At 35.2% G+C, this 18,503-nt stretch overlaps 4 non-coding genes across 4 annotated transcripts; 2 read left to right on the top strand and 2 right to left on the bottom strand.

Moving 5' to 3' along the window:
* Positions 1-948: 948 nt before the first annotated feature.
* On the bottom strand, positions 949-1,020 carry Trnap-ugg (transfer RNA proline (anticodon UGG)). Its single transcript has one exon. It is a non-coding gene; the product is annotated as a tRNA-Pro (tRNA).
* Positions 1,021-2,453: 1,433 nt separating this feature from the next.
* Trnag-gcc (transfer RNA glycine (anticodon GCC)) lies at positions 2,454-2,524 on the top strand. Its single transcript has one exon. It is a non-coding gene; the product is annotated as a tRNA-Gly (tRNA).
* Positions 2,525-9,050: 6,526 nt separating this feature from the next.
* Positions 9,051-9,122, bottom strand: Trnap-ugg (transfer RNA proline (anticodon UGG)). The gene has a single exon. It is a non-coding gene; the product is annotated as a tRNA-Pro (tRNA).
* A 1,433-nt stretch (positions 9,123-10,555) lies between these two features.
* On the top strand, positions 10,556-10,626 carry Trnag-gcc (transfer RNA glycine (anticodon GCC)). The gene has a single exon. It is a non-coding gene; the product is annotated as a tRNA-Gly (tRNA).
* Positions 10,627-18,503: the final 7,877 nt, after the last annotated feature.

Genomic DNA, 18,503 nt, shown 5'->3' with positions numbered 1-18,503 from the left:
ATATATCAATCTATCGATTGACCGATAGCTTTATTCCGTCTATATATCTTGATGGGCATGCTCCTTTTTGAGAATGAGTACATTTCATACACAACTAGTAAAGTTTCAAAATCTTAGTCTTTCGTCATCATTAAACTATTCAATTTGCTTCAGAACAAGAAGACAGAATAACTTCAAATTACTTTTGTTTTTACATTCATCGCCAGGCTTTCTTCTCCAGTTACTTGTCGACATTATGTCCAAATAATGAAGATAATGACCCAAATATAAGTCCTTCCTCCAAGGACAAAAAAAAACTGTCGCAAATGACCAAAGGAAAAACTGATTTTAATGAATTTTAATCATTATTGCATAGGATAAGAAGGAACTTAGTGTCACTATAAAGTGTTTTTTATTTCTCTTAGTTTTCTCTGACGATGGTGTTTTCTGACATATGTAATTGTGGTTAAGATTAGTCTTTCTTGTATACATAAACTGGTTCTCTAAATTCAAGAATGAAACTATGCAATCAAAACTGGCAGAAGTTAAATAATTATTAGCATACATTTTGATAAGGATGTCTAAAACAAACTTTTTCTGTATGGGTGTGGAGGTTAACTTTGTTCAGAGGAAGATAAGAGTGCAATGAAAAACTATGCTAATCCACTGGTCCATACAGTAGTTATATTTGTTCAAGAATTTCAGTACATCCTCTGAAGCTGAAGTCGTAAATGGGGTTCTGGGAAGTTAACTTCCAATTAATTGTACTTGACTAACTATATGAAAACCTATTTCAAGTTTTGGAGAAATGACAATTCACCAGCGTTTCCGAAATGAATCCGTCAAAAGTATTGCATTTACACGAATAATTGAAAATGAAATATTTCACTCATGGTTGTCCCGAGAGATTGCTTCAACCATTTACCAGGATACTACAAAATGAGTATTAACTTTCATTTCCAAAATGGTGGGCTCGTCCGGGATTTGAACCCGGGACCTCTCGCACCCAAAGCGAGAATCATACCCCTAGACCAACGAGCCTCACATGGGAAATAATCGTGCCATTATCCGCCTTTATATTTGTCCTGCATACGAGCCGCTACCTTATCGACAGCTTGATATCAGTGCGCTGCTGTTACTCAGATCCTTGCACATGAAAAGATTATATCATAGATGAAACGTACATATTTCATTTCCTTGTGTACATTTCATGCACAAATAGTATTGTTTCGAAATATCAGTCTTTTGATATCATTTACTATTCAGTTTGCTTCAAAGCTAATCTCCCAAATCTATGAGACATACACATATAAGTCCTTCTTCCAAGGAGAAAAAACTGTCGCAAATGACCCATGATCAAACTAAATTTAATGAATTTTAATAATCTTTGCATCATTTAAGACCAGATGATAGGAAGGAACTTAATGTTCTTATAAAGTGTTTTCTTTTTCTCTCTTAGTTTTCTCTGAAGAGGGTGTTTTGTAATATATGTAATTTATGGATGACATTATTCATTGTTGTATACACAGACTGGTTCTCTAAATTCAAGACCGAAACTATGCAATCAAGCTGATTGTTGTTGTGGGTAACAAATGAAAAGTAATTAGTTGACTTTGTTTAGACTAACATGCTTTAAGATAAAGTCGATTTCCGATGACGAAGACATATTTAGAATTAAAATGATATTTTATTTGCATGCTTCTAAATGAAATCCAACTCATCTGAATTTTACTGTTGATAATAATCAAGAGTTTCAGATCTACATAATATTAATTGCTGCCGATAGACCCTTGGACAATTCGTTGATCAAACAGCATTCTCCATTCGCCGGCGTCCCCGTTTGACACTTGCATTATGCATAAAGATGAATGCATGCTGATGTATGTCGATGGAAGCCAAATTTGCCATTCTAGTCGACGGTCATACCATTAATTTGACAGTTGATTTTCACAACAACAAAAAAGATAATTCCAGTAGGTGGATTAGGCAAGGTTCGTTTTAGGTTCTCTCTAAGCAGCACATTCATCTTTCGTTAAAGATATGATAGGAAATCTGTACAAATATTATGAATTCGTCCATCAATATTTTACTTAAAAACCAATTCCGGATAGACTTTGTTCTATTTACAACCTCCTTGAAAACGAATACCGTTTTCTACTAAAATGCATCTTGTGGATAGATGTGAGATGAAATTCAAGCAGACAAGACCTTTGAAGAGACTAGCAAGTGAGAAATCATGTGGCTGTCTCCAATTTAGAAAGTGCTTCAATCCAAGTAATCTACGCCGTTTCAGAATCAAATAAAGAGATGTGTTGTGTCGGTTTATTCTAACAGCATGCATTGTAACCCCATAGGCAGTCAATCAATAAATCAACGCCTACTGAATTAGATGACACAGACATGTAAATGACATTAGGCAGTTAAGGTAAAGACACGGTGGGGAGATAGGCCCTTACGAAGCAAGGGAATAATGTGCATCGGTGGTTCAGTGGTAGAATGCTCGCCTGCCACGCGGGCGGCCCGGGTTCGATTCCCGGCCGATGCAAATTTTTTTTATATAGTTTTAGAATGTTTGCATAATCCAATATTTGTAATAACTCTTTTTGCCCTAGTCTAATTTTCGCTCACTTTTGTGTTTTATGCCAACTCCACAACTGAAATCGGAACAGTCCTTGAATCAGAAGCTTGGATGTCTCACACTGAGTGTCCCTCGCTTCCCGGAAAAAAACATGGATGTTGGTGCAAAACAGCTTTCCATTACAGTGGGACAGATCCTTATCTTGTCTATAAGGAGTTTCTAATTGGAACTGTAGGAAGAGCGTAATAACCTTCATTTTTCAGTCAGAGGTTAATCTTTAAATCCGGATGACGATGCCTATCGCCCTTAATTATTTTAACACAAGAACATTTCAGTGTACTGAACGTGTTATTATCATTTACTTTATGACACTAGAATACTCTTTTAGAGATGTCTTCAATTTATTTCAACATTTATGTCTGTCTGTAAACCTCGTTTCACGTTTGACCTTCTCCAGCCAACTTTGACTCGAATTTCATTGAACTGATTTCAAATCCAGACTGAAAGGAATGATACTAAGTTCCCATTCACAATGTTTTTGTGTTATTTACAGATTACTGTATCAAACGATCATTGACCTCTCTCTCTCCCTCTCTCTCTCTCCCTCTCTCTCCCTCGCACTCTCTCTCTCTCTCTCTCTCTCTCTCTCTCGTTCGTTATCACACAAGAGTTCAAAGTTTATGCCTGCACAATGTCATATGTAGGAAAGTCATCATTGGAGATGTAAATGTTTAGATGATCAACCTGTCATGGGTTTCATTACATTTCAGAGGACAACAAATAGAACTATAATCAGCCTGCAATTTCAAAACTCTACAACGTCATTAAGAATAAATGTACGACATACTGTTATATCTACAATTACACCGTTTGAAAGATAAACTATATCCTCATGCGCAAACATGCACGCACGCAAACATACATATATGTGTAAACAACATACAATCATTTTTTTTAAAAAGGCAAACTGTTATCTATACTGTATTTCTACTGTGTGATTGAAGTTTCTCCTTAATTGCGGGTAGGAGATTGGGCCTATCTGAATAATGTCTTTTTTATCAATAACATATTGAAGGCTTATTGTGTATATGGTTGTAGATTATAAAGTAAGATTATTAATTTTGTATGAAAACATCTTTATTTGGATTTGAGCTCAGATCATTAGTTTTTCCTCAGGAAATCCTGGTGTACCAGATATTTGGCATGTTCTTTACTAAACCTTTAGTATTATACATGATCTTGCTGCCAGCGTTGAATATTATAGTAAACGAAACAAATATATTTGCAGTAGATGCATTAGGCAAAGTTGATTGCAGGTTTTATCTAAGCAATACACCAAACTTTAGGATAGGAAAACTGTACCAATAGTGCGAATTGCGTCCATTAATGTCTTGCTTACAAACTAATTCAGGAGGGATTTTATTTGATTCACAACCTCCTTAGAAATGAACACCATTTCTCTACTTGCATGTGTCTTGTAGAAAGATCTAAGAGCCATATATATACAGACGCTGGCGGCCTTCATTTGATTGCAAGTCGATGAAAGGGTACTTTTACGTTCAGAATGTGTGCATGGTCCTAAATTGTACTAGCGTTTCTCGCTGTAACCTAATTGTCGCTCACTTATGTTTTGTATGCCAACGCCACAACTTAAAGTCTTCCATCAGGAGATGGGGTTTCTCACACAGAATGTCCCTCGTTTGATAGATGCCCCGTGAATCCAAAATCAAAAGCAATTATTTTGTCATTGAGGATGTATTAAACTGCATGCCATAGCATTCATAGAACTGTATGCCTGAGAATGTGCAGAAATGCATTTCTGTCTATCGAAACAAAAGCACACCTGATGTTTCTATCCAGAACTCAAACCTGAGTAAATCATAAAATAGGGAGTTGCAAAATTAATGCTAAAACAGTTCTCTGGCAATCAAGAAGTCTAGTAAAAGTAATGCCACCAATGTCTTTCATCAGTACATTTTGGAATTAGAGCTACAATGAAATGATTTTGCAATATTATCAGCCTATTACAAACCCAGTTTGAAGTGAGACAGAAATGTGACTCGGATTGAATCTTGAAAAGGTAAATAAAAGTCAGACGGAAACTTGCCGAAAACATGGAAGTCAGACGATATTTTTGAATAGTAAATGGAAATCAGACGAAGTCTTGGTAAAGTATGTTTAGGTAGATTTCTGAACACAAGGGAATTCGACTGCTGTATTCCGAATTCAATACCAAGGTATTGTTATATTTATCCGAAAAGTCACAAACGGGTCTAGAACTGGACTATGCCAAGCGAAGTTCGGACAAGTGGCACATTGTTTCAGATTGTTCAAGACAGACTGAGCGTGTTGCCGAGCGGATTTATTTTAATCGAAACACTTTGGCGCAGAAACACTATCCATATTTTAAAGATACAAATGATTTCCTGGAAAAAACTGACCAAACTTACAGCCTCTTAAAACTGTATACTTGGAGAAAGAAAAGTGTGCAACGGCCATAAATTACCATTTTTGTACGTTAGGTGTATTGAGGATAGTTTCCTCGTTTGGACCCATGTGGAGGAAAAATAGTTTCCTGACTGGATAAAACAACCAACATTCATCAATTAAAATTAAAACGAAAAAGAAATGGAATAAGGAGTAGATTTCCTAAATTTGACATTATACAACAGAATAAACTTGCAAACGGGAATAATCGGGACATTAGGATATATTTAAAGGAGATTCATCAATTGTTACGTTAAATACCTTTCCTGTAAGGCATGGGTTCAGGAGCATTGTTAATTCCAAACACATATTTCCCACACGATTTTGCAACATCAACAAGATTTAATGACGCTTGTTCGATGTATTTCGAGAAATAAGTTGAAAAATCAAGCAAGTGGTTAAACAGAGACCTGAAGTTTTAAGAATAATAAATATTCTCAACAAAACAAAACTAACAATTTCGTTTTTTGTTAGTTATATTCGACGTTCTTAGTTTTTCTCCTTTATATTCCATACAACTTTACAAAACAAAAAATAACAATTACGATCTATGTTGGTTTCAGTCCACGTTCTTTTTTTCTTTTACATTCCTTAAAAGCTTGCAAAACAAATGTAACAAGTACGTTCTTTGTTGGTTAAAGTCGATCTTCTTTTTTTCTTTCTTACATTCTTTACAAGCTTACAAATTAAAACTAACAATTATGTTCTTTTTTGGTTTCAATCGACGTTCCGCATCTGCAAGATGACTTATTGTTGTTACAGCTCTGTGAAGATAACAATTCCAAAATGTTGCACCGTATAATTGTAAATATAACTTTATGAAGCATATTTATTCTTAATAGGGTTGTCAACTTTTGAAAGCTGAGGCTGATTGAAGTCCTGAAGATTGATCTCTGAAAGGTAAAGAAATGCAAGACAGGTTGATCATCTAGCCATCTACAACTACAAATATAACTTCCCAACATATGTCACATACACAACGAGAAAACACCGATATTATTTTCACCGAAAGCATAACTTAGGAAGAAAATTATAATATATTCAATTGAATTCGAATCGCAATTATGCGACTATTTATTTCAATTGAAACCTTTAAAGGGAGGAAATCACTGGCCGCACATGGTGTCTGAAGCCATACACTGCATTATACTCCTCATCAAGAGCAGAAGACTTCTTCCAGGACATGGTGATTATCACAATTTTTGCACGATCAGTTGCGTTCAAAACATTTAAAAGAACGGAAACATGGTACTTATTGGAAATGTAACACGTGCAGTTACATACAAAGCCAGTGAATGAACAGGAGCCGTGGTGATGCATAGTTATAGCAGAAACAGTTGCATTTGAAAATCCGAGAAACAGAATAAACTCTCTAGCCGAAGATGTTACCTACTTATGATATTGATCAAGTGGTAGTCAGTATTTATCACCTTCAGACACACACAATAAGAGAACGGGAGTAAAATGAAATTTGTTGATTTTGAAATAAGGACAGACCAAGTTTCATGAAAATGTCTTACAATTTTAGAGCGAACTAACTGAAGACATTTTATTCTTAATTCTTACTGATTATATGGACAGACATACATTCGCAGAGTAAATGTGAATTTTTTTGAACATCAAAGTTTTCCTAATTTGACTTACTTGTTCATCTTTGAACTGCAACGATAAAACACTTAATTGACCATATGCCTTTTGTATGGTTTCGCTTTCTAATGAACCGAACACTTGATTGAAAATTCAGGCGTGAATATGCTTTGGCGCATCATCTTAAATTAGTATCATATACTTTCTTTAAAACATAATCTGGACACTAGAATAGTTTTAAAGGAGATTCATCAATTGTTACGTAAAATACTTTTCCAATAAGTCGTACGTTCAGGAGCATTGTCAAATTCCCAATACATATCTCCCACACGATTTGTAACAATCAACAACATTTAATGACGTTTGCTTGTTGCTTTTCGTGAAATAGGTTAGAAAATCAAGAAAGTGGGTAAACTGAGACTTGATGTTTTAAGAAGAATAAAGATTCTCAACAAGAAAAATCACAACCTACCAATTACGTTCTTTGCTGATCCCCGGTCGAGTCATACCAAAGACTTACAAAATGCTACTAACAGCTGCCTCGCTTCACGCTCAGCATTAAGAGGTTAGTGTTAGGACTGGTCCGCCTGGTGTCAGGATAATATGACTGGGTTGGACATCATGCTACATGTCTGCGGCATGATGCCCCAGTACTAGACATAACTATAATCTGTCGCACTGCGGACATCGTAGCGATATGACTGATAGATTATTAAAGCTACGTTAAAAATCCAAATCACACACACACACACACACACACGCAGACGCACACATGTTCTTTGCTGGTTTTAATCGACGTTCTTATTTTTTCTTCTTTCCATTCCTTACAACCTTACACAACAAAAGATAACAATTACGTTATTTGTTAGTTTCAATCGATGTTCAGCATATGAATCAAAGTTTGCAAGAGAATATTTGTGTGAATATTTGTGTGATTTGCAACAACAATTTCCTGATGCGTTTCAAAGTTACACTTTGAATAGAGCTTACAAAGGAAATGAAAATATAAGGAGCATTTTGGGCGAGATCCAGTCTTCCGAGTATCGACAAGCCTGGTTTTTAAAAGTGTAAATCGAATGGTAGTAAGTGGTGAATGTTTCTAATTAATTCAGACCTAGCAATTAACGTTAAAACAAAATCAAAATTGTAAAGTTAAAAATATAGTTCATATGATGCGTAAACCATGTTTTATGTGATGTATTGTTTAAACTGTATAAAGAGAATGCAGAGGAAACCAAAAGGCATTTAATTTATTTACTTTTAATGAACATTCTGCGGGACCATTATGGTACATAGATTCATTCGCATCTATCTGTCTGTCTCTATGTATAACTGTATGTCTGCTTCAATCTCAATCCATTGTAAACCTGTCTGCCTGTTTGTCTGCCTATATGTCTATTGTATTGCCTGTTCAAGTATTTTGATTCTCTTGATGGGTATCTTCCTTCGTTGGAATGATGAAATATATATCTATATATCAATCTATCGATTGACCGATAGCTTTATTCCGTCTATATATCTTGATGGGCATGCTCCTTTTTGAGAATGAGTACATTTCATACACAACTAGTAAAGTTTCAAAATCTTAGTCTTTCGTCATCATTAAACTATTCAATTTGCTTCAGAACAAGAAGACAGAATAACTTCAAATTACTTTTGTTTTTACATTCATCGCCAGGCTTTCTTCTCCAGTTACTTGTCGACATTATGTCCAAATAATGAAGATAATGACCCAAATATAAGTCCTTCCTCCAAGGACAAAAAAAACTGTCGCAAATGACCAAAGGAAAAACTGATTTTAATGAATTTTAATCATTATTGCATAGGATAAGAAGGAACTTAGTGTCACTATAAAGTGTTTTTTATTTCTCTTAGTTTTCTCTGACGATGGTGTTTTCTGACATATGTAATTGTGGTTAAGATTAGTCTTTCTTGTATACATAAACTGGTTCTCTAAATTCAAGAATGAAACTATGCAATCAAAACTGGCAGAAGTTAAATAATTATTAGCATACATTTTGATAAGGATGTCTAAAACAAACTTTTTCTGTATGGGTGTGGAGGTTAACTTTGTTCAGAGGAAGATAAGAGTGCAATGAAAAACTATGCTAATCCACTGGTCCATACAGTAGTTATATTTGTTCAAGAATTTCAGTACATCCTCTGAAGCTGAAGTCGTAAATGGGGTTCTGGGAAGTTAACTTCCAATTAATTGTACTTGACTAACTATATGAAAACCTATTTCAAGTTTTGGAGAAATGACAATTCACCAGCGTTTCCGAAATGAATCCGTCAAAAGTATTGCATTTACACGAATAATTGAAAATGAAATATTTCACTCATGGCTGTCCCGAGAGATTGCTTCAACCATTTACCAGGATACTACAAAATGAGTATTAACTTTCATTTCCAAAATGGTGGGCTCGTCCGGGATTTGAACCCGGGACCTCTCGCACCCAAAGCGAGAATCATACCCCTAGACCAACGAGCCTCACATGGGAAATAATCGTGCCATTATCCGCCTTTATATTTGTCCTGCATACGAGCCGCTACCTTATCGACAGCTTGATATCAGTGCGCTGCTGTTACTCAGATCCTTGCACATGAAAAGATTATATCATAGATGAAACGTACATATTTCATTTCCTTGTGTACATTTCATGCACAAATAGTATTGTTTCGAAATATCAGTCTTTTGATATCATTTACTATTCAGTTTGCTTCAAAGCTAATCTCCCAAATCTATGAGACATACACATATAAGTCCTTCTTCCAAGGAGAAAAAACTGTCGCAAATGACCCATGATCAAACTAAATTTAATGAATTTTAATAATCTTTGCATCATTTAAGACCAGATGATAGGAAGGAACTTAATGTTCTTATAAAGTGTTTTCTTTTTCTCTCTTAGTTTTCTCTGAAGAGGGTGTTTTGTAATATATGTAATTTATGGATGACATTATTCATTGTTGTATACACAGACTGGTTCTCTAAATTCAAGACCGAAACTATGCAATCAAGCTGATTGTTGTTGTGGGTAACAAATGAAAAGTAATTAGTTGACTTTGTTTAGACTAACATGCTTTAAGATAAAGTCGATTTCCGATGACGAAGACATATTTAGAATTAAAATGATATTTTATTTGCATGCTTCTAAATGAAATCCAACTCATCTGAATTTTACTGTTGATAATAATCAAGAGTTTCAGATCTACATAATATTAATTGCTGCCGATAGACCCTTGGACAATTCGTTGATCAAACAGCATTCTCCATTCGCCGGCGTCCCCGTTTGACACTTGCATTATGCATAAAGATGAATGCATGCTGATGTATGTCGATGGAAGCCAAATTTGCCATTCTAGTCGACGGTCATACCATTAATTTGACAGTTGATTTTCACAACAACAAAAAAGATAATTCCAGTAGGTGGATTAGGCAAGGTTCGTTTTAGGTTCTCTCTAAGCAGCACATTCATCTTTCGTTAAAGATATGATAGGAAATCTGTACAAATATTATGAATTCGTCCATCAATATTTTACTTAAAAACCAATTCCGGATAGACTTTGTTCTATTTACAACCTCCTTGAAAACGAATACCGTTTTCTACTAAAATGCATCTTGTGGATAGATGTGAGATGAAATTCAAGCAGACAAGACCTTTGAAGAGACTAGCAAGTGAGAAATCATGTGGCTGTCTCCAATTTAGAAAGTGCTTCAATCCAAGTAATCTACGCCGTTTCAGAATCAAATAAAGAGATGTGTTGTGTCGGTTTATTCTAACAGCATGCATTGTAACCCCATAGGCAGTCAATCAATAAATCAACGCCTACTGAATTAGATGACACAGACATGTAAATGACATTAGGCAGTTAAGGTAAAGACACGGTGGGGAGATAGGCCCTTACGAAGCAAGGGAATAATGTGCATCGGTGGTTCAGTGGTAGAATGCTCGCCTGCCACGCGGGCGGCCCGGGTTCGATTCCCGGCCGATGCAAATTTTTTTTATATAGTTTTAGAATGTTTGCATAATCCAATATTTGTAATAACTCTTTTTGCCCTAGTCTAATTTTCGCTCACTTTTGTGTTTTATGCCAACTCCACAACTGAAATCGGAACAGTCCTTGAATCAGAAGCTTGGATGTCTCACACTGAGTGTCCCTCGCTTCCCGGAAAAAAACATGGATGTTGGTGCAAAACAGCTTTCCATTACAGTGGGACAGATCCTTATCTTGTCTATAAGGAGTTTCTAATTGGAACTGTAGGAAGAGCGTAATAACCTTCATTTTTCAGTCAGAGGTTAATCTTTAAATCCGGATGACGATGCCTATCGCCCTTAATTATTTTAACACAAGAACATTTCAGTGTACTGAACGTGTTATTATCATTTACTTTATGACACTAGAATACTCTTTTAGAGATGTCTTCAATTTATTTCAACATTTATGTCTGTCTGTAAACCTCGTTTCACGTTTGACCTTCTCCAGCCAACTTTGACTCGAATTTCATTGAACTGATTTCAAATCCAGACTGAAAGGAATGATACTAAGTTCCCATTCACAATGTTTTTGTGTTATTTACAGATTACTGTATCAAACGATCATTGACCTCTCTCTCTCCCTCTCTCTCTCTCCCTCTCTCTCCCTCGCACTCTCTCTCTCTCTCTCTCTCTCTCTCTCTCTCTCTCTCTCTCTCTCGTTCGTTATCACACAAGAGTTCAAAGTTTATGCCTGCACAATGTCATATGTAGGAAAGTCATCATTGGAGATGTAAATGTTTAGATGATCAACCTGTCATGGGTTTCATTACATTTCAGAGGACAACAAATAGAACTATAATCAGCCTGCAATTTCAAAACTCTACAACGTCATTAAGAATAAATGTACGACATACTGTTATATCTACAATTACACCGTTTGAAAGATAAACTATATCCTCATGCGCAAACATGCACGCACGCAAACATACATATATGTGTAAACAACATACAATCATTTTTTTTAAAAAGGCAAACTGTTATCTATACTGTATTTCTACTGTGTGATTGAAGTTTCTCCTTAATTGCGGGTAGGAGATTGGGCCTATCTGAATAATGTCTTTTTTATCAATAACATATTGAAGGCTTATTGTGTATATGGTTGTAGATTATAAAGTAAGATTATTAATTTTGTATGAAAACATCTTTATTTGGATTTGAGCTCAGATCATTAGTTTTTCCTCAGGAAATCCTGGTGTACCAGATATTTGGCATGTTCTTTACTAAACCTTTAGTATTATACATGATCTTGCTGCCAGCGTTGAATATTATAGTAAACGAAACAAATATATTTGCAGTAGATGCATTAGGCAAAGTTGATTGCAGGTTTTATCTAAGCAATACACCAAACTTTAGGATAGGAAAACTGTACCAATAGTGCGAATTGCGTCCATTAATGTCTTGCTTACAAACTAATTCAGGAGGGATTTTATTTGATTCACAACCTCCTTAGAAATGAACACCATTTCTCTACTTGCATGTGTCTTGTAGAAAGATCTAAGAGCCATATATATACAGACGCTGGCGGCCTTCATTTGATTGCAAGTCGATGAAAGGGTACTTTTACGTTCAGAATGTGTGCATGGTCCTAAATTGTACTAGCGTTTCTCGCTGTAACCTAATTGTCGCTCACTTATGTTTTGTATGCCAACGCCACAACTTAAAGTCTTCCATCAGGAGATGGGGTTTCTCACACAGAATGTCCCTCGTTTGATAGATGCCCCGTGAATCCAAAATCAAAAGCAATTATTTTGTCATTGAGGATGTATTAAACTGCATGCCATAGCATTCATAGAACTGTATGCCTGAGAATGTGCAGAAATGCATTTCTGTCTATCGAAACAAAAGCACACCTGATGTTTCTATCCAGAACTCAAACCTGAGTAAATCATAAAATAGGGAGTTGCAAAATTAATGCTAAAACAGTTCTCTGGCAATCAAGAAGTCTAGTAAAAGTAATGCCACCAATGTCTTTCATCAGTACATTTTGGAATTAGAGCTACAATGAAATGATTTTGCAATATTATCAGCCTATTACAAACCCAGTTTGAAGTGAGACAGAAATGTGACTCGGATTGAATCTTGAAAAGGTAAATAAAAGTCAGACGGAAACTTGCCGAAAACATGGAAGTCAGACGATATTTTTGAATAGTAAATGGAAATCAGACGAAGTCTTGGTAAAGTATGTTTAGGTAGATTTCTGAACACAAGGGAATTCGACTGCTGTATTCCGAATTCAATACCAAGGTATTGTTATATTTATCCGAAAAGTCACAAACGGGTCTAGAACTGGACTATGCCAAGCGAAGTTCGGACAAGTGGCACATTGTTTCAGATTGTTCAAGACAGACTGAGCGTGTTGCCGAGCGGATTTATTTTAATCGAAACACTTTGGCGCAGAAACACTATCCATATTTTAAAGATACAAATGATTTCCTGGAAAAAACTGACCAAACTTACAGCCTCTTAAAACTGTATACTTGGAGAAAGAAAAGTGTGCAACGGCCATAAATTACCATTTTTGTACGTTAGGTGTATTGAGGATAGTTTCCTCGTTTGGACCCATGTGGAGGAAAAATAGTTTCCTGACTGGATAAAACAACCAACATTCATCAATTAAAATTAAAACGAAAAAGAAATGGAATAAGGAGTAGATTTCCTAAATTTGACATTATACAACAGAATAAACTTGCAAACGGGAATAATCGGGACATTAGGATATATTTAAAGGAGATTCATCAATTGTTACGTTAAATACCTTTCCTGTAAGGCATGGGTTCAGGAGCATTGTTAATTCCAAACACATATTTCCCACACGATTTTGCAACATCAACAAGATTTAATGACGCTTGTTCGATGTATTTCGAGAAATAAGTTGAAAAATCAAGCAAGTGGTTAAACAGAGACCTGAAGTTTTAAGAAGAATAAATATTCTCAACAAAACAAAACTAACAATTTCGTTTTTTGTTAGTTATATTCGACGTTCTTAGTTTTTCTCCTTTATATTCCATACAACTTTACAAAACAAAAAATAACAATTACGATCTATGTTGGTTTCAGTCCACGTTCTTTTTTTCTTTTACATTCCTTAAAAGCTTGCAAAACAAATGTAACAAGTACGTTCTTTGTTGGTTAAAGTCGATCTTCTTTTTTTCTTTCTTACATTCTTTACAAGCTTACAAATTAAAACTAACAATTATGTTCTTTTTTGGTTTCAATCGACGTTCCGCATCTGCAAGATGACTTATTGTTGTTACAGCTCTGTGAAGATAACAATTCCAAAATGTTGCACCGTATAATTGTAAATATAACTTTATGAAGCATATTTATTCTTAATAGGGTTGTCAACTTTTGAAAGCTGAGGCTGATTGAAGTCCTGAAGATTGATCTCTGAAAGGTAAAGAAATGCAAGACAGGTTGATCATCTAGCCATCTACAACTACAAATATAACTTCCCAACATATGTCACATACACAACGAGAAAACACCGATATTATTTTCACCGAAAGCATAACTTAGGAAGAAAATTATAATATATTCAATTGAATTCGAATCGCAATTATGCGACTATTTATTTCAATTGAAACCTTTAAAGGGAGGAAATCACTGGCCGCACATGGTGTCTGAAGCCATACACTGCATTATACTCCTCATCAAGAGCAGAAGACTTCTTCCAGGACATGGTGATTATCACAATTTTTGCACGATCAGTTGCGTTCAAAACATTTAAAAGAACGGAAACATGGTACTCATTGGAAATGTAACACGTGCAGTTACATACAAAGCCAGTGAATGAACAGGAGCCGTGGTGATGCATAGTTATAGCAGAAACAGTTGCATTTGAAAATCCGAGAAACAGAATAAACTCTCTAGCCGAAGATGTTACCTACTTATGATATTGATCAAGTGGTAGTCAGTATTTATCACCTTCAGACACACACAATAAGAGAACGGGAGTAGAAATTTGTTGATTTTGAAATAAGGACAGACCAAGTTTCATGAAAATGTCTTACAATTTTAGAGCGAACTAACTGAAGACATTTTATTCTTAATTCTTACTGATTATATGGACAGACATACATTCGCAGAGTAAATGTGAATTTTTTTGAACATCAAAGTTTTCCTAATTTGACTTACTTGTTCATCTTTGAACTGCAACGATAAAACACTTAATTGACCATATGCCTTTTGTATGGTTTCGCTTTCTAATGAACCGAACACTTGATTGAAAATTCAGGCGTGAATATGCTTTGGCGCATCATCTTAAATTAGTATCATATACTTTCTTTAAAACATAATCTGGACACTAGAATAGTTTTAAAGGAGATTCATCAATTGTTACGTAAAATACTTTTCCAATAAGTCGTACGTTCAGGAGCATTGTCAAATTCCCAATACATATCTCCCACACGATTTGTAACAATCAACAACATTTAATGACGTTTGCTTGTTGCTTTTCGTGAAATAGGTTAGAAAATCAAGAAAGTGGGTAAACTGAGACTTGATGTTTTAAGAAGAATAAAGATTCTCAACAAGAAAAATCACAACCTACCAATTACGTTCTTTGCTGATCCCCGGTCGAGTCATACCAAAGACTTACAAAATGCTACTAACAGCTGCCTCGCTTCACGCTCAGCATTAAGAGGTTAGTGTTAGGACTGGTCCGCCTGGTGTCAGGATAATATGACTGGGTTGGACATCATGCTACATGTCTGCGGCATGATGCCCCAGTACTAGACATAACTATAATCTGTCGCACTGCGGACATCGTAGCGATATGACTGATAGATTATTAAAGCTACGTTAAAAATCCAAATCACACACACACACACACACACACACGCAGACGCACACATGTTCTTTGCTGGTTTTAATCGACGTTCTTATTTTTTCTTCTTTCCATTCCTTACAACCTTACACAACAAAAGATAACAATTACGTTATTTGTTAGTTTCAATCGATGTTCAGCATATGAATCAAAGTTTGCAAGAGAATATTTGTGTGAATATTTGTGTGATTTGCAACAACAATTTCCTGATGCGTTTCAAAGTCATATGTAGGAAAGTCATCATTGGAGATGTAAATGTTTAGATGATCAACCTGTCATGGGTTTCATTACATTTCAGAGGACAACAAATAGAACTATAATCAGCCTGCAATTTCAAAACTCTACAACGTCATTAAGAATAAATGTACGACATACTGTTATATCTACAATTACACCGTTTGAAAGATAAACTATATCCTCATGCGCAAACATGCACGCACGCAAACATACATATATGTGTAAACAACATACAATCATTTTTTTTAAAAAGGCAAACTGTTATCTATACTGTATTTCTACTGTGTGATTGAAGTTTCTCCTTAATTGCGGGTAGGAGATTGGGCCTATCTGAATAATGTCTTTTTTATCAATAACATATTGAAGGCTTATTGTGTATATGGTTGTAGATTATAAAGTAAGATTATTAATTTTGTATGAAAACATCTTTATTTGGATTTGAGCTCAGATCATTAGTTTTTCCTCAGGAAATCCTGGTGTACCAGATATTTGGCATGTTCTTTACTAAACCTTTAGTATTATACATGATCTTGCTGCCAGCGTTGAATATTATAGTAAACGAAACAAATATATTTGCAGTAGATGCATTAGGCAAAGTTGATTGCAGGTTTTATCTAAGCAATACACCAAACTTTAGGATAGGAAAACTGTACCAATAGTGCGAATTGCGTCCATTAATGTCTTGCTTACAAACTAATTCAGGAGGGATTTTATTTGATTCACAACCTCCTTAGAAATGAACACCATTTCTCTACTTGCATGTGTCTTGTAGAAAGATCTAAGAGCCATATATATACAGACGCTGGCGGCCTTCATTTGATTGCAAGTCGATGAAAGGGTACTTTTACGTTCAGAATGTGTGCATGGTCCTAAATTGTACTAGCGTTTCTCGCTGTAACCTAATTGTCGCTCACTTATGTTTTGTATGCCAACGCCACAACTTAAAGTCTTCCATCAGGAGATGGGGTTTCTCACACAGAATGTCCCTCGTTTGATAGATGCCCCGTGAATCCAAAATCAAAAGCAATTATTTTGTCATTGAGGATGTATTAAACTGCATGCCATAGCATTCATAGAACTGTATGCCTGAGAATGTGCAGAAATGCATTTCTGTCTATCGAAACAAAAGCACACCTGATGTTTCTATCCAGAACTCAAACCTGAGTAAATCATAAAATAGGGAGTTGCAAAATTAATGCTAAAACAGTTCTCTGGCAATCAAGAAGTCTAGTAAAAGTAATGCCACCAATGTCTTTCATCAGTACATTTTGGAATTAGAGCTACAATGAAATGATTTTGCAATATTATCAGCCTATTACAAACCCAGTTTGAAGTGAGACAGAAATGTGACTCGGATTGAATCTTGAAAAGGTAAATAAAAGTCAGACGGAAACTTGCCGAAAACATGGAAGTCAGACGATATTTTTGAATAGTAAATGGAAATCAGACGAAGTCTTGGTAAAGTATGTTTAGGTAGATTTCTGAACACAAGGGAATTCGACTGCTGTATTCCGAATTCAATACCAAGGTATTGTTATATTTATCCGAAAAGTCACAAACGGGTCTAGAACTGGACTATGCCAAGCGAAGTTCGGACAAGTGGCACATTGTTTCAGATTGTTCAAGACAGACTGAGCGTGTTGCCGAGCGGATTTATTTTAATCGAAACACTTTGGCGCAGAAACACTATCCATATTTTAAAGATACAAATGATTTCCTGGAAAAAACTGACCAAACTTACAGCCTCTTAAAACTGTATACTTGGAGAAAGAAAAGTGTGCAACGGCCATAAATTACCATTTTTGTACGTTAGGTGTATTGAGGATAGTTTCCTCGTTTGGACCCATGTGGAGGAAAAATAGTTTCCTGACTGGATAAAACAACCAACATTCATCAATTAAAATTAAAACGAAAAAGAAATGGAATAAGGAGTAGATTTCCTAAATTTGACATTATACAACAGAATAAACTTGCAAACGGGAATAATCGGGACATTAGGATATATTTAAAGGAGATTCATCAATTGTTACGTTAAATACCTTTCCTGTAAGGCATGGGTTCAGGAGCATTGTTAATTCCAAACACATATTTCCCACACGATTTTGCAACATCAACAAGATTTAATGACGCTTGTTCGATGTATTTCGAGAAATAAGTTGAAAAATCAAGCAAGTGGTTAAACAGAGACCTGAAGTTTTAAGAATAATAAATATTCTCAACAAAACAAAACTAACAATTTCGTTTTTTGTTAGTTATATTCGACGTTCTTAGTTTTTCTCCTTTATATTCCATACAACTTTACAAAACAAAAAATAACAATTACGATCTATGTTGGTTTCAGTCCACGTTCTTTTTTTCTTTTACATTCCTTAAAAGCTTGCAAAACAAATGTAACAAGTACGTTCTTTGTTGGTTAAAGTCGATCTTCTTTTTTTCTTTCTTACATTCTTTACAAGCTTACAAATTAAAACTAACAATTATGTTCTTTTTTGGTTTCAATCGACGTTCCGCATCTGCAAGATGACTTATTGTTGTTACAGCTCTGTGAAGATAACAATTCCAAAATGTTGCACCGTATAATTGTAAATATAACTTTATCAAGCATATTTATTCTTAATAGGGTTGTCAACTTTTGAAAGCTGAGGCTGATTGAAGTCCTGAAGATTGATCTCTGAAAGGTAAAGAAATGCAAGACAGGTTGATCATCTAGCCATCTACAACTACAAATATAACTTCCCAACATATGTCACATACACAACGAGAAAACACCGAT

This window comes from Sinohyriopsis cumingii, chromosome 13 (assembly GCF_028554795.1).
Source record: "Sinohyriopsis cumingii isolate HCF-2022 chromosome 13, ASM2855479v2, whole genome shotgun sequence".
Classification (NCBI taxonomy): domain Eukaryota; kingdom Metazoa; phylum Mollusca; class Bivalvia; order Unionida; family Unionidae; genus Sinohyriopsis; species Sinohyriopsis cumingii.
Note: the sequence above shows the minus strand (reverse complement) of the source record. Positions and strands in the feature narration are given on the sequence as shown.